General features: G+C 31.6%; 1 protein-coding gene across 2 annotated transcripts in view; it reads right to left on the bottom strand.

The window, feature by feature from the left end:
- The window catches only part of tn (tripartite motif containing protein thin), a 70,026-nt gene extending 58,788 nt beyond the window's left edge, over positions 1-11,238 (bottom strand). For both annotated transcript variants that reach the window (XM_068776959.1, XM_068776961.1), the window contains exons 1-2: positions 11,155-11,238; positions 7,986-8,061 (exon numbers count right to left, since the gene is read on the bottom strand). The gene's annotated coding sequence lies outside the window, so the exon portion shown is untranslated. The remainder of the gene's footprint in view (positions 1-7,985; positions 8,062-11,154) is intronic.
- Positions 11,239-13,823: the final 2,585 nt, after the last annotated feature.

Here is a 13,823-nt window from a genome sequence, read left to right as displayed (position 1 = left end):
GATCTCTTGTTGAAGATGGAATATGGAGAGGAGTATTTTGATGCCAACGTCACATATGATAAAGAAGAATAGGCGGCCTGTAAGAGGATGATAGAAGAAAATTATGAAAAGTATTGGACAAAGCCTGACTGATAGTAATTGTAACAATGACTCCTTCTTTTGTTAGCTACTTTTTTTTACACGTTTTTTCATACAGAATTCAATGTTTACGCTTAAAAGTATTTTTATTAGGATCTATATTTCACCAAGACAACGATGGTTTAAACTTAGATATGAACATAATATAACGATGCTATAAAATAACGATGATGATGAGATGCGTGCTCGAATCCAGATAACAAACAAGGCTAACGATATCCACATCTGTTCCTGAAATAATGTTTTATTTTTAAGTTTTTTAAACTTATATCAAATCATGAAAAATTATAACAAAAATGTATAATATCCATTTCAAACTTCGAACATAAAATTGAACGATTCAACAAATGGCGTCTCATCAAATTTTATTGAATTATGAAGTTTAAAGATAGAACACTATAAAAATGCCAGCGAAGTTATCATTGCAAGTGCAGTGGACGCGGTTATAACTCAAGTTACAAATTTTATTGCTTGCTTTAAGCTCTTATTGCAATCCATTACATAAGCTAGAAAAGACGTTCAAATATCGAAGATTTTTTTTATCGATTATTTTAAGTGCAAATATATTTGTCTGCGAAATAGTCGCGACTGCTTTTTTTTAAAAAAAAAAGCGTGATGTCATCGACATTTACCAGTCTTAAAAGTTTTGTTTAAATAAAGTTTATAAAATTTCCTGTTTAAACTAGAAATATTTATTTATTATTCAATGATTATTAGAAGTTCTTGTATCATAGTTGATAAAATACAATACAAAAACTTGATATAAAATAAAAATTGATTTAAGTACAACTAAATGATTTACTTCGTAAAACTTAGAACAAGATATATCCCGCCTTGCTTGTATATTTACAGTCATTTATTTATTTTACCACTTTTTTAACCTTTAACTAGAATTATTTTTAAAATAGCCACTTAGGTTCTCATACAATTTTTTTTCACCAAATACCTCTAAACTATTTTAGTCATTTTTATGTAAAATTTTTTAACATTTTTTTACGAGAAATAACAATAGATGCACGTACTATTTACAACAATTCTATTAAAAATATCTATTTGTAATAAGATAACACAAAAAACGCAACTACTTTAAATAATTTGCTACCGTGGTTTACATGAAAATGCAGTAAAGTTAATAAAAACATTTTTTTACGAAACTTCTTGTTTTGTTTACCCATTTGAATTTATTTATCTTTATTCTACTATATTCCTAACTAGTAATTTTTAAAACCTGATTAATTCATTTGTTAGTAAATAATATGCTTGGTTTCAAAGATATCACAGATATATATTTTAAAGAAAACTGAAACTAACTGCTGTCAATGTAGAGAGATAAATGGCGGTTTAAAATTTCCAGTTCACCGGTTGACGATCGAATGGAATATCCAGACAAATTGCAGTCAACATAAAACTAAATTCTTAAACGTAACAGCGTTTCGTTTAACGATTGCACTGAATCGTTACCGCATAGCGGACGAGTCCCGAAGCCAAGACAATTCTATACGACCGTGTCTAGAATCGCAAAGTTCATTACGCTCATTGAAAACTTACACGGAACGATTTCTTAGATGCATTTATTTTTTTTTTCTTCATATTTTTTGGTTCTCAATTTAAAATGTTAAGACACGTAGTGTTCACGTGAGATAGCTCTATATTACTGGCCAGTACGAGCAGCAGAATTATTACTGTTACATGTATCTACATATATCTGTTACATGTATCTATTGTTGTAAGACTCATAAATAATTACTTATATATTTATTAAAAATAAATTGTATAAATTTATGTATTATAGCAAAGTTAGTACCCAAGGCATTCTCTACCAGTTAACCGTTAGGCGGTGTAGAGAAATATTAATAATGGTAGGTGAAACAAGATAATATCATAAAGGACTAAAAATATAATAAAAAACCAAATTGAGAAAGAAAACAATCACTAAGAGAAAGAACATGTTATATCAATATACTAATGGCTACTACTTACTATAATTATCTATAAATATACCATAATTAAGATATATAAATATCTATATACACTATTTAAATAAATATAATTATTTATAAAATCTAATTATCGCGATGATTCCGTCGACTTGTAAAGCAACAGCTTTCAAACCTTCACTTTGAATGCGCAATGATTCCTGATCATCCTGATATCGAGGGGGAGCGCGTTCCAGAGAAGAATACATTGTATTGCGAAGGAGTAAGTAGAGTAGGTACTATGAGGGACATCTAAATAGACGATTGCTCGAGGAGCGAAGTGTTTTTTCCTGTGTTCTGGCTACGAACTGGAATTGAGATGATAGGTAGGTAAATAAAGTGGGAGAACTGGGAAATTGGGAAGTTTGTGAAAGTATTGCGTTGATCACATAAAGGTTTATTTATTAATTCATTCATTTATTTCAGAATAATTCTGTTCACATTTGCACTACGTTTAAACCCATTATAAAGCTCAAGTATCTTATTCAACGCCAAATGTGCAGCAAAACTAAATAATCACTTTACAGTACTATTCCGGTGAACGAAATGCGGGTAGGAAACAAAACGGACATGAGAAGTCTTAATTTGTTTGCTTTTAGACACGTACGCTCCGGACTGAACTTTACCGTGCAAGACTAATTTAATTTATGTAGTCATTATAACTTCCAATTCAAGATGTGTCATGGAAAATTAGATTTTCTTTCGTAAATGTATTTTAAATTACAATTCACTTATTTATCTACGTTTAAACAGACATACAAATACTTTAATGTATATAAAAAATTATATAATTATGGAAAGAAAAATAAAAAACTCTACATAAATTTGAAAAATAAAGAAAACACAACGACCAATGAAATGTTTTACGCATTTGACAGTTCGCTGTGAAGTTCGTGCGATTGACAGTTCGCGCGCTAAAAAGTTCCATTGTCGTTTCACAATTTTAATCTATACCAAAATAATTTAACTGTTTGAAATAAAATCATTAAATAAAGCGATCAATCTGAAAAATATTATATAAATATATTTTTTCTATTACAATGCGCAGTAAAAAAAAAGTCACGTAGTTGGAAGAATTGCTCGTCTTAAAGAGCAGTGATGGACAGCGCTCGTGCTCGACGGCTGTTGGGGATGCAATGTTCTAGGGGACCCTAAGTAGGCATTCGGTGGACTACCAACATATTCAGGACCATAAGATATCGTTGGCTGAGGGCAGGAAAAAACAGATAATAGTGGCGATATTTGGAGCATATCTTTGCTTTTCAGTGGGCGTCTTTCGGCTGATTTTACGCTTGGAATGTAACAGGCCAGCGAGATATTAAGAAGTCACTTTCTAAACTAAATAGATGTAATAGTTTCTGTATATATATTTAATATTTGAAAGAGTTAATACATTAACTGTTAGACAGGTAGAGATATAATCATACATCACAGAATTCAATCTGTCAGCTCGTGTACGCTAATGACTAATTATGACACATTTGGCGTGCTCTCAACGCTTTGTATAGATAGATAAATATACTGCATAGAATCGGACAAAAGCATTTGAACCCAAATTGCGCAATTATTAATTTGGTAGATTAATTCTAAATGATGCATTTGTGTTAAAATATCTGTCGCTCCAAATTCAAATTCATATAATCCTTTCTTTAAAATACGATACATATGTTATCGATGTAAAGTTGTGTTAGGTTGATTGCCTCAGACCTAAGAAGAACGGGTAGAAATTCAGGGAGACTATATATATATATTATTTAATAATATAAAATTACATATTATCTATGAAATTATTTCAGTGTAATTCCTTAGCATGTAGCGTTCTTTGATATTTTTCTATAGTAGCATTGGAAGCTTTCATAAAAGAAATCTTTTTGTAAAAGTGTATACATTGCCTTTAGAAACATTTACGTATACAAAAATTGTTTTTCGTTCTGCTCTTCAATAATACATTTTTTTTTACAAAAGAGTCATCAGAGTTATTTATGGCATAGGGCCGCGAATTTTCTTGAGAAATCGGTTTAAAGAGGTCAATATACTTACAGTGGTCCTCAAAATATATTTATTATAAAAATTTGTACATTTACTGATTTAATAATAAGTTTTAAAAAAATAGCGGACGTCCAAAGTGTATTTATAAGGCACTGCGAGAAAGTGGCTGTTCCAAAGTTTCGACTGAAAAATGTCTTTAGTTCATTTGTAACGGAATAATATTTTGTAATAAAAAGACACAAAACATTATAAGACTAACATTAACAAAATTAAAAATAAATTATTACCATTGGTATATTTTTTTATTCAATGAACGAATATTTAAATGATGAAAATCCTTGGGCTGTCTGTGGGATGTCGCATGATCTGTGATAATCTTTATTAAAAGATGTTTTATTGTGGAGTATCTTCCTGTTTCTTCTCTACAACTATAACACCTTACAAAGCAGAGTAGAGTTAAAAGTAAAACAAATTAAAAAAATGTATAGATAATAAGTGTACCATCAATAAGAGTTTTGTTAAAGGTTCCAATGTTGTATAAAGGAATTTACCTAATCTTTTATTTTACCTTCGTATTATACTACACAGTAAAATTGATAATGTTTTTGTGGATAATACATATTCATAAATATTAGAAATAAATTTGAGTTTGTTATATTTCTCTACGCTCGACACATTGCGATGTAGACATCTATTTACGATTATACAATAAGCTGCTTTGTCACCATTCATTTTAAGCGTCAAGCTGTTACTTGACAAGCTGACGGAATCATCACGATAATTGGATTTTATTATTTACTATATTTATATAAATAGTATATGCAGGTATCGTATATACATTATAGTATATTAATATATAATTATAGTAGCAGTAGCTATTAGAATATTTATACAACATTTTTTTTTATTTTAGTTGATATTTTTCTTCCCATTTTTGATTTCCTTTTTTATTTTCTGTCTTTTATGATATTTACTTGTTTCGCCTATCTTCATTAATTTTTTTCTACACTGCCTAAACGGTTTTCCACTTTTGGACATAGGTGTCACTCGTTGATTTCCAATATTGTATGTAAGTATGTAATAATATATGTTAATATGTAATTTATATGTGCTGTATACACAATTGAAAGCTTTTTTGGTTTAAAATAACAACTTTTTTATTTGCTAATATGCTATTTTTGGATTTGGCAACAGTCAATTATGACGTGTATTATATTTGTCATAACACTTACAAATAGTTGAAATTTTGTTCATTTGCATATTGAGTTTGAATTTCTTTTGTAAGTCTTTATTTTACATTTTTTAACCTTTGAATCGATGATGTTAATTCAACACCCTGATATCAATTAATACGAATTACTAACGAAATTCGTTCGGAAGCTTAAAAAAAATTCCAGCTATCAGAACTGATAACCATTAAGACCTTAATTTTCTTAATTGAAACCATTGAGGAACAAATAGAACATTTGTCCCGCATGCTTGATGGTATGCACTTTTATGTTATACTATCCCCTCCTGCTTATAGTGTTCTCAGCTTCTCTCTATAGTATGTTCTCCCCTCCTCTCTATGGTATGTTCTCCCCTCCTCTCTATGGTACGTTCTCCCCTCCTCTCTATGGTATGTTCTCCCCTCCTCTTTATACCGTTTTCCTCTCCTCTTTACGGTATGTTCTGCATGTCATTAGACACAGCCAATCAGGGAGAACACTTACTTTCATTTGCCAACAAATCTTTATACTGATGCAACCTCGTAAAAAAAATAGCCTTCACCATGGCCCATTCAGTGACTTTCAGTATACCTATGAAACCCGTGAAGATTTTTCCAGTAACAATGTGATATTGTCATTGTTAAGAAAGACGTAAAAGCAAAATACCCGATCCAAAACCAAATGACGTAATGATCCAAACCAGAAACGTATGCGCGTGCGCACCAATGCAACATAGATGAGAGGCGGAACTAAGAACGTGCCAAATTCGTCGTGAGTCACTCGTACAAGCCACGAGCTCTGCCGACACTATTTATATTTATAAAGCGTGATATTTTCAAATTAGAAATGTATGAGATAATAATAAATGTCTGTTTCATTATTTTGATTTAAGAACATCTTTTATCACTTATTTTACTTATTCTATCATTGCAGCGGTGGTAGCCCAGCGGTGGAGTACAGAGACTTGTGATCGTAGGTCATGGATTCGATTCGGGGGACACAACCTTATATATTATATTATATTGAACTACGCATTAATAATTAGGATTTGCAGTGCTCACAAACAAATATCCCAAAGATGGGTAGCAGCCTTCTCAGCACATCAAAATGCAACATTACGATCACCAGCCCGCCTGTTATGCGTGGCAATTATGGTATATCCCCCCCTAGATACCTTTGGGGGAGGCCTAAGATTTGCAATGGGCGTATATAAACGGAAACTACAACGAACGACGAATCTATCAAGAAGATTATTGTTGATTAAATTTACATCTTCACCAGATTTCAGGTGATAGAGGGATAAAGAGTGTTAACCTAACCCTAAATCTTGACAATAGGAAACCTTAAAAACTTATTTTAGAGCCTTGGCTCAGTTCTTATGCATTAAATATCACACCGGATTGAAAGCTGAAAACTTGTAGGTGTGATCACTTCTTTACACGGAGTGACGGAGATACAAGAAACAAAAATGTTAACTTGAAACAGGGCGGAACAAAAGTCAGATAGTATTACCGGATAATAAACATTTATTCGCCTTTTTAGCACTATGTGTAAAAAGATAGTAGAATTTAAAATATAAATTGCAACATTAATTGACCTAAAGATTTGTATTTATGTATTTGTCAACAAAAATCTTTAAAACTTTATACCCGACATCTTGTATAAATTGATTAGGATGAAATAAATTGTGTTTATTTTTTTATAAGAACGCGACTGGCCAATAACTTGCAGTACAGTTTGCATGGACAATTAGTAAACAATCATTAATTTTCATATGCTATGACACAAAGCTTTTTCTTTATATATATATATATATATATATATACATGTATACATGTATCCATACTTTCCTTAACACCAAGTACAAAAGCGTAAGTCTTTTGTATCCAAAAATTCCTGTGTTACAAATACACAGAAAATGAATATATATATATATATATATATATATATATATATATATGTGTGTATAGATAGAGTGTTAGTAATGTAGTGTTCTTTTTGCTCGCGTGAAACAAAGCGCAGAGTAATCGCCTACTAGCGCTATCTGTCGGCGCAATCTAAATCTAGTTTTAGTGAATAACTTCCGCATTTTGAATCCGTAAGCCCTTACCATGGGCCAAGGTGTACTCATATGTAATAAAGTTTCACAAGATATGTCAGATCTTTCTTTTCTTAGTTTTAAATCTAAAATTAAAACTATTTTATTTCATTAATATTATTATAGCATTCACAAGTTTGTTAACTCATTTACATAAATTTATTTTAAAGGAGCAACTGTTAAGTTTCAAGCCGGCTTTATTCAACATATCATTACTCAAAGCTGTCGATAGAATTTTACTAATATTTTTAAATTAATTGTGATTCAAAATACTCATGTCTTATAGAATATACTATTTATTTGAATTTTTATAAAACCATTAAACAATGTAACATGCAATAGAAATTTGTTATTAAACGTAATATCTATTTTATTTTAATAAACTATAAAAAGGTCAAGTTAGCGAAAATTAAAAAAAGCTAAGTATTTCATGGACATTTAGGTGAAGAAAAGCAACAAACATATTTCTATTCGGCCAACAGAACATAAATTACGACGTAAGAATTTTTTCCCTTGCGCAAAGATGTTTTTTGTAATGAGGAAAATGTCGGGCAGTGGAAAAACCTCATAGCTTACCTGTTAAACGAAAAAACCTAACATCTTGCGCGTTCTCACGGCGCCGCGTGTGTTGCTACCGACTATGGCAGCGTACCTAAAAGAAAAAAGATAAAAGTTAAGAAATAACATAAATAACATAAAGAAAAGAAATAAAATACATAAATGTTACTATAACTTAATTGATCTGCGACTCTGGAACCTTCTGTGTATCTCATATATATAAAAAAAATATTTACAATTCTGTGAGCTTTTTGGAGGCATTACAGTTATAGAGTCGAAGCTTTGGACCGACTATCGCAGCATAAGATGTACACCACAATGTAGAAATACCACCTTGCTAAGTTCGTTGGAAGACTAGACGGAGTGGTACTAAATTGGTTATGATGATGAGCTTTGCAAATTAACCCAATGTTATATATATATATATATATATATATATATGTATATATATGTGTGTGTGTGTATGTATTTATATTATATACACATATGCACATATATATGTGCATATGTTTATATAAGTATCGTAGAAATAATCGTAAATAACATTATCAAAAAGCTTTTAGGAGAGAAGTCTTCTCAAACTTGAACAGAATGAATTTTTATCAACATAAACCTATATTTATACAAAACCATAGAAATGCGTTAAAAATATTAAAACTAACTTTATTTACACAACCAATCGCAATCCCTACTTTTCAACCAATCACACGTATTGAATGTCAGGCGACATAAGTTGTGTGCGATAGAGAAAGCTATATGTAAATATGAACGTTTCTAATTTTGCAGAGCGTATCGTCCACGTTCAGTAAGGGCAAATTGAATCACCTGCACGTGATTCAGAATCGATTTAGAAACGATCATAACGGAGTAATTCGGAGAGACGTCAAGAAGATACTTTGTAGACTCCTTACCCATTTGGACTCAACTGGTGGCCCAAGTAATCGACTAAATACCAGTAACCAATTTTTTAATAACAAAGCGTTAGACCACGCCAGGAACTGCAAGACAAAGACACACCTATCCAGACTCAGCTTACTGTTATGTACTCGTATTTTATATCTTAAAACTGGATTGGATTCGTATCACGCATACTCAAAAGGTAACTATACACTCTGAGCCTGACCGTAGAGTATGATATGTCATCGTGGCGATCTTTCAAGCCTACAAACGTCTATCGACTTACATTATGATAATAATTATAAAATACTAATTTAACAATAAATCTGCTATAAAAATTTGCCAGTATATATTATATACATGCAAGAATCTTTACACTTATGATTCGGTAGATTGATCAGCTGAGCATCTAGTTTATTTGCTTTGCATATACCTGCTATCTTTCTTATTTTAATTTTCTCTAGAAATCCAAACCTGTAACAGCACATTTTATAACAGCCTGTGCCGAATTTCTCGAACCGTTTTAGAGAAGTTAAATAAATATCAATATACCAACATAGTAAAGTTAGACAATATAAGTAAAGAATTTTTTTTTCAGACGTTGGACGTACACTGCAAGGTAGATGCATTCCCTAAATGTCGTCATCAAGACTTGTTCTGTGCTACTCGAATTCAACTACTTCCCGCGACCATAACTTTTACGTCAGTCTACCTAGTGGGGGTCTACCTACAAGTCTACCAGCTTCTGGTCGCTCCTCGAGAACCTTTCGAACCTAACGGCAATCGGTTGCATGAGTGATATTCCCCGCCAACTAATACTTAATACTATCGATTCTTATAGCTACGTCGGTGATTTTGGTTCTTCTGAGCATTTCCTCATTTTCCATGTGACCTTGAACCTTAAAATGAGACCCGTAGTAGTTGTTTTAATGAAACTTAATTTAATTGAACATACTCCGCGATTCAGGCCGAAATAAATAGATCTAATAAAGCCTGTAGAATTACCCTTCAAGGTAACATGGCCCCTAATATAACATCATTGATCCGACATCTAAGTTAGTTATCCAATTTACGACCAAAATATTAATCTGATATCCTCTTGTCTCACCGGATTTTCAATGTTTATACAGACACTTTAGAGGTTTCTATTCTCGGATAAGATAATTATTTATGAATTATAAGGGGAAATACTAATCGTTGATTTATATAGCTATGAGTTTATTAATTTGAACTTAAAAATTTTGATTAAAATAGATCGATAGATCACATCTATTATTAACTTTTAGATATATCAACTACCTGTTTGTATAATAAATGAAGTAGAACTGAGAACATGCAAAAGGAACTCGGCAAAACTACATATTTGGTATAAAAATATAAAATTTAATATTTAATTAATATAATTAGCTTGAAGCAAACACGGCTTTTCCAAGATATATTATAATCTATGAAGCAATTTTCAGTGTAGTAATGAAGTAAACAAAACAGGGAGGTTTTTGAAAATAATCTGGGATTATATTTTAAAAATGTAACCTTGTCTATAGAAAAATACTTAGTATATTAATTTGAATATTAACTATTTACATTGCGTTGTAAACAAAAATAACTGTAACATGTAGTGATTCGAATTTTGAAAAAGTTTTTTTTTTAATATAATATTTACGTTAATTTAAATTTAAATTTTTACGTTATTTATTCATTTTATTTATTTATATAACCATTGGTAAGAAAAACCATATATTTATTAATAGAAAATAAGCTTTACATGCACCTTTTAAAGTCTTTTAGACCCATAACCAATAAGCTCTGTGTAGTGTCATGGTACATAGAATTTAAACTACGATTTAATGAGTAGCTAAACTAAAAAAAAAAAAAAAATTAATTAGGAAGTTTAATTTTCACAGACAATAATCCGTATTCGAATTTCGAATATTATGTCGACTGTCTATTACCATTACGAAAGAAAACCTCTTTAAAAAAAAATGACAAAAAGCTAATTAAAAATTAAATGAAGACATCCAAAAAAATTAGCGCTAATTTTACACTACACGACGTACTATTATTGAAATATTCGCTCGGAACACAAAAATCACACACTTCAGTTTCACCTTCACCTAGATGTCGAAAATAATATACTGATTTTTATATAAAAACAAATGTAACATTTTATTATAAATAAAAATCATATCATGTCAAAGCAATTAACTTTATAAAAGTAAGGTATAACTTGGCGTTTGTAATTAAAGAAATTAAAAAAAAAACAATAAAAAATTAAAAAAAAAAAACTCACAGCTGTACGAGCGCGTATCACAAGCACACTGTCCAGCCAGCACTATTCACTATACGTTAGCTAAAATCTAAAAAAAGAAATGACAGTCAGACGATAGGTGTTTGAGAACGTATTCGGATGCCCACTTATATTTACGTTCCAAGTGTCTTTTAGCTATTAAAACTTTTATGTCAACTCTCTCCAAAATTTTATTCCGTTGTAAATTTGACCAACATACTTTTCTGACACACATATAGTGCAATTACCAGTATATTTACTTAATAAATAAACTTACTTTGCTGTGAACCTAGATGTAATGCGGGAATACGGATTGATTTCATTTTTCTATCAGATTTCTCGAAATATTTATTTAGTTAATTACAAGTAACGTCTGAAACTTTAAGATACTGAAATTGAGATTACAACCTTAATCGGGAGACATCTTACAACTAGTCTTATTGCAAATCGATAGGGATGAACCTTTTGCATTAATGCAAGTCATCGTTCTAGCCTATAGACACCTACTGCAAGATATAGGCCTCCCCCAAAGATGTCTATTGGGGGGGATACACCATAAACATCACGATTTGCACGTGGTGAATGAAGGTGCACGTCGCAGTGGGAGAAGCACATCACACGTGCAGCCGATTGGGCCGAGTGGTGACCACCAGCACGAGGCGTTGACAGGCTCCTTGCTATGTGGACTGACAATATAGTTGTTATTTCAGTAAGTTGTTAGATGTGAGCAGCTCAAAACTAGATATTGAGGCGATCTTTTTGGAGAAGCATATGCCCTTGCAGTAGGCGTCTATCAGCTGAAAGGAAGTAGAATCTAATCATATATTTAGTCTAACCTCAAACTTAAATACATCAAAAATTAATATTTGAACCTTAACATTTAAATACGTAAGAAAAGGATCAATATTTAGCCACTTCCGCACATGCAGTAGTAGTCGTGCAACAAAGTACACCGCCGGCCAGCCCACTCATAAATGCGTATGCGGCAAATAATGCGAACTACACAACCGCCACCGTTAATTCACTCAACACGCGTTTCACCCCTTCACATGGCATCTTCAGGAGTTATGTTACACCGATTAGTGCGAAACACCGTACCTACTTGACTTGGGCACTAATCGGCGGTGCACTTTGTTGCACGACTACTACTACATGTGCGGAAGTAGCTAAATATTGGTCCTTTTCTTACTTAGGATGGATTTCCGCAAGGTAACGCCTGATTCAATTAAATATTTAAATACATGTCAATAATACTATATTATTACTATTGTATACCAAGACAGAAGTAAAAAAATACATCATATGATATAGACAAAAGAAGCGGTTAAGTATTTCTTCTTTTGTCGGCGATCTCGCCGCTAACGACGATGTGTATGTTAGTCCTAACAAAATTTTATTACAAAGAGACTCGTCTTGAACTGTAATGAAAATTCATTTGGTTAGTTTTTGAATTGACAAAAACAGAACAGATAACCGCTTGTGCTTTAAGCATCTTCTTCTCAAGTACATTTGTAAAGGTCGACGAAAGACGTTGTTTGCTGGCTGCTTTTAACCCGTCCTAGAAATCTACAGGAAGGCTTAAGTCTAGCAGTTTTTTTTGTTAATTGTAATTGCTATTTTTTTATGGCCCCCGCTATTGGGAGCCTCTCATACCCCCTATCTTGTGTGGGACAGGGACTATTTTACATTATTTAATTTTTCACGAACATTTTTATTTTCTCACTCTTCTTTCGTGTATCATATGATCTATCGTTTGTTTCGTTTCTGTCTTACACAATTCTTCTGTCATTCCCTTTCGCTCTGTAACGCCTTTCATTCATCCTTCATTACTATTTTACATTTTCTTTATTTTATTTCTTTATAAGCTTATTACATTATCACATTATTTTTATTGATTTTGATTATTTACAATGTAATTGCTATTGAATTACAAGTGCGCAGAACAGATGGTCGCTTGGGCCCTAAGGTACTGGATTAGAAACACGAACTGATAAACGCAGCGTGTGGTATCCGTCCACGAGTCGATCAGACATTGTCGGATCATGTTGGATGCAGGTTTGTTTCAACCAATCTTATTGAATGCAATAAATGTTTTTAAACGGTTTTATTTAGTTCGACCCGTACGGAATTTATTTGTTTATTTATTTGGGTCAAAATTAGAAATTAAACACAATACAATATAATAAAATCAATAACATTATTAATCTAAGATGGCCGCCGATACAAAATGGCGGATTACATATTTTTCTTTAACCCCTTCAATATGGGTATCAAATGAAAGGGCTACACTAGTAAAACACGATGATTATGTCAAAATTTAATTTCCACAACTACCACAATATAGGGGTGTCAATAAATCGTTTAACTTAAAACTTTTTTAAATGTATTTATTAAAATTAAAATTAGAATAAGTTATAGGAAACAAAAACATGTAAATAGTAAATATTGATTTCAAATATTGTGGAGAATGAAGAAAGACTGTAAGGATTGTAAATAAAAGAAAAAAGAATGTAAGATATTGTGAAAGACGAAAGAAGATAGAGAAATCGAAATTTTGAAGGACGAGGGAACTTTTACTAAAATGTATGTTAAAGAATAAATATTATTACAAAACAAAAGTCCCTATTACATTGAGATAGAGGTGAATAAGAGGTCACTACAGGGTGGGGGGG

Source organism: Battus philenor, unplaced genomic scaffold (assembly GCF_028537555.1).
Source record: "Battus philenor isolate CCGP_79_NKW_IND1 unplaced genomic scaffold, ilBatPhil1.0.hap1 SCAF_13, whole genome shotgun sequence".
In the NCBI taxonomy this organism is placed as follows: Eukaryota; Metazoa; Arthropoda; class Insecta; order Lepidoptera; family Papilionidae; genus Battus; species Battus philenor.
Note: the sequence above shows the minus strand (reverse complement) of the source record. Positions and strands in the feature narration are given on the sequence as shown.